This window comes from Lutra lutra, chromosome 15 (assembly GCF_902655055.1).
Source record: "Lutra lutra chromosome 15, mLutLut1.2, whole genome shotgun sequence".
Classification (NCBI taxonomy): domain Eukaryota; kingdom Metazoa; phylum Chordata; class Mammalia; order Carnivora; family Mustelidae; genus Lutra; species Lutra lutra.
The window spans coordinates 50147806-50151890 of record NC_062292.1 but is presented as its reverse complement, the minus strand read 5'-3'; the positions used below and the strand labels follow the sequence as shown (position 1 = coordinate 50151890).

General features: G+C 39.9%; 1 pseudogene; it reads right to left on the bottom strand.

Moving 5' to 3' along the window:
- Nucleotides 1–2103: 2103 nt before the first annotated feature.
- Nucleotides 2104–3680, bottom strand: LOC125086022 (protein AF-9-like; annotated as a pseudogene).
- Nucleotides 3681–4085: the final 405 nt, after the last annotated feature.

Below are 4085 nucleotides of genomic sequence, written 5' to 3'. Positions count from 1 at the left end.
GCTTTATTATGTCCACCAAAAAGATAAGTTGAAGTCTTAATCCCAGTAACTAGGAATATGACTTTATTTGAAAATAGGGTCTTTGCAGATGTAATCAAGTTAAGATGATGTCATTATGTGTTATGCTGGGTCTTAATTCAATGACTAATATCCTTGTTTGAAGAGGAAATTTGGACACAGAAATGCAGAGACACACATAGAAGAGAATATTATATGAAGACACAGAGAAGGCTATATGACATTGGATGAAAAATGATGCACCAACAAGCCAAGGCACACCAAAGATTGTTGGCAACCAACAGAAGCTAGGAAGAGCCACAGAAGGACCCCACACCCCTGCCAGATCTTCAGAGAGTATAGCACTCTCACCCCTTGATTCAGACTTCTGGCCTCCAAAACTGGGACAGAATATATTTCTGTTGTTTTAAGACAGCTGGTTTGTGTACTTTGTCATGGCAGCCCTTAGGAAAACAATATAACACCCACAAGGATTAGTCATTAAATTTTTTAAAGATTATCCATTTATGTATTTATGTATGTATTTATTTATTTGAGAGAAAGAGAGAGCAAGAGTGAGTACGAGTGGGGAGAGAGGGAGAAGGAGAAGCAGACTTCCTGTTGATCAGGAAGACGTAGCGTGGGGCTTGATCCCAGGACTCTGGGATCATGACCTGAGCCAAAGGCAACTGCTTAACCAACTGAGCCACCCATCTGTTCCTCATTTATTTTGTTTCTTTTTTTCTTTTAAAAATAATTTGCTTTCTTTTGTATGCCACAGGACAGATTTCTATTTTAAAACAGGGTACATCAAGAATAAAAATAACCCCCAACCATCTTTATTTTCACTAATATAAGAAATCCTTCTGGAAACATAAGCAAGTAATTAAACAGGCTTGAACCACTGAATCTACAAGTTAATATATGATCTGTTATGGCAGAATAACCAAGGATTTTCACCCAATGAAAGATTTTAATTTTCCAAATATAAAAGAGTCTACAAGGATCATACATGAACAAAAATCTCTTATTCCAGGCTTTATGGTAAAGATGGATAACACACTGGCAGCTGAAGAAAGCTGAAACTTTTACTAATAAATAGATCCAAATTAAGAATTTCTACAACATTTCTTTAGAAAACAGAACCAGAATTCTTTTTTTTAAATGATGATCCTGTGGAATGCCTTTACCTCCATCTTTCTCTAGTATTAGAAAGAGTAAAACAGACAAAGGATGTTGACTGACAGCTCAACAATGCTGGATGCAGGACGTTTATAGGTACACTTGTTCAAAAGTCCTACAGGTTTACTGACTAAGGCTAGACAACAATTCATATGATCCTATTTGGTGCATTTTCTACCATGGTCCAAGATCATTATATGGATACAGCCAAGGGCTGGGCCCCAACTTTCAAGAGAAAAACCACAAAGAAGAAAATCAGGGTGGCAATCTGGTTCCCCCAGCTGATTATTTGTGTCCTGGAACTGGAAAAACAAAAGGTGGCAAATACAGACTGCAACGAGTAAAAGGACTTGGAAAAGTTGGTGGAGAGTGGCACCATATACAAGTAAGGTCACTGGGCTTGGGATGGCAAGGGCGCTACACTGAAAGAGCATCTGTGAGACCAAGTACTTATAATGTCTTGTGGTGTCATTCCCTCAATGACTTTAGAATATCTGTATGCGATAATAAATAGATCAGTTATGTAATAAGGCAGTTTGTTGAATACGCATTCATCCTGTGGAATGAACCACCAGAGAGAGAAAGATAGACAGGATACCATAAACATTCTTGAAAGTTTTCTTGTGATGTGTTTGATTTGTTTGTTTTCAAGGCTATCCAGGCTAACTCTTTCTGGGGATTTCCTTGAAGAGAAGAGTGGTCCACTGAGGCTGGTTTGCTTAACCTCTCCTTTATCAAGAGGTGATGACTGGCTTTAAAGAAAAATACAGCTGAAGGTTGTTTGATTTTTATTTTTTTTTTCCCTTTTGGTTGCATCATTTTGAGTGTTCTCATATAAACAAACAAATGAAAAATCACAACCAACCAACCAAACAAACAAAAACACCCAAAAAACAATAGTTTTTGATGTATCCAGTTGTTGTATCCTCAGGAAATTCCAGATGTTTCCAGGTAACTCTGTAGTTTACAGACTGTGGTTTTGTCCAACGAGCAAAGCTCAAAATCAAATGTCGTGTTTGTGCTATGAAAGTGTCCAGTTTCTTCTATAAGGTTCACAACCTGCTGCATCATTAACCTTCTGTGAAGCTCCACCAGTAGGTAGAGCTTTGTCACATTCACCATTCTTTATTTGCTTATCTGATTTGCTTTGCTTTATTGGACTTTTCACTTCAAGAACCTGGTTGTTGTTGGTTTTTAATAAAGGTGGTGGGGGTTCGTGATGGAGGGGTAAAGAAGCTGAGCTGCTTTCACGGTCGCTGCCATCACTTAAGCTAACACTGCAGCTTCGGCTGCCTCCTCTATTTACAGGTCTCTCTATTTCTGAGTCATTGTCATTATCCTCTGCCTCATCTGTTCCTCCTCATTGTCATCGGAATGCAGATCTTTCATTCCAGACCTTAAAGGACCTTGTTGCCTGGTCTGGGATGGCGTGAAGCTGGAGCTGGAGCTGGCAGGGCTGGGTTGGTTCAGAATCAGATGTGGAGGACATGTTCTCCTCCATGTCAGAATCATTGGGATCCTCAATATCGTCAAATGGCAGTAAAGTTGATTTTTTCTTCTCGGAGGTCTCACTTTCAATTTTGACCTTTCCCATCTTGACGTGAGATTTATCTTTTATCTGTTTTTTGTTGGCAGAACACATGAGAATCAGTGGTGGCACGCTAGAAAAACTCTTAAATAAAGCATCTCAGCTACCCTTTTCCTTTTTTTGGCTGAGAATTCTTTGGAATCTGAAATGGGGGGCCTTTTACTGGGAGCCTCCTTGTCTTGTTGTCCACTGGTGATGGTGAGTAAGTTACTGTCTGGTTTTGGCTCTTTTGACATGGGTTTCGGTTCCTTGAAGGCCATCTTAGGAATGGTTTTTTTCTTCTTTCAGTGGTTTGTTTTTTGGGGGGTTTCTTAGAGGTTCTTTGGAAGATTTGTTGTCATCCCTGCAGGGTTCTTTGAAGGCACTTTTATGTTCTCTGGAGTCTTTAGGAGGTTTTTCCTTGAGCTCCTTCATCAATTTGTGAGGCTTTGAAAAACTGGTGCTGCTGCTGCTTCTACTGCTGGTGTGGATGCTCCTGTTGGGGTCCCCTCCTGCCTTCAGCAACTTTCTTCTAAACTACTCTGTACTCTGTGGGGTTGTTGAAAGTTAGCTTTTCACAGTGGAGGTGATTCACTGGTGGATGGTCTTCAAGATGCAGGAATAAGTCATAATCAAAGCAGACTTCCTCAGGTTCTTCCTTGTTTTTAAAATAAACCTCAATTGGCAAAATGAAACCAGCATACCCAGATTCTTCTACTTTGTAAGGTGGATCTTTGCACACTCTTTTTGGCCTAGGAAAGCTTTCGTGCAAGCTGAAGACGACTTTCTCCACAAAGTGCTGTATGTTACTGTGCTCTGAGCGGCACATGAACACCATCCAGTTGTGGGTGAAGCCCACCATGGTGGGTTTTTTCCTTACCTGGGCGCAGTGCCCCAGCCCCAGTTTCACCTGCACTGCACACAAGCTAGCCATGCTTGGGGGCCAGGAGATTTGCTGGGGTGTTGTGTGGCACCCCCCTCCCCCACCCCCCTCAGTTGTAATTCTTGAAGAGGCTGCTATGAATAAGAGCGTGCCCAGGAGTGGAGGGTTGATGGTGGACATTTTCTGCCTTTTTCCCCCCACGTTCCTAAATTTTTTTAATACAGAAAACATATCTACATTTTTTATTATATTTCTTTGTCCTTATTAAAGCATAATATATTGACATAATTATTATCCTATAATAATATTTCTAAGGAATATTTAAGTTTTCTTTTTTTTCATATTCTTAAGCCTAAACCAATGCCATATGTAGTCTGTAAGCACATACTAAAAGTTACAGTCAACTTTAGGTGTTATACTAAGTACTTTATGTAAATTACATGAATTTTACTTATA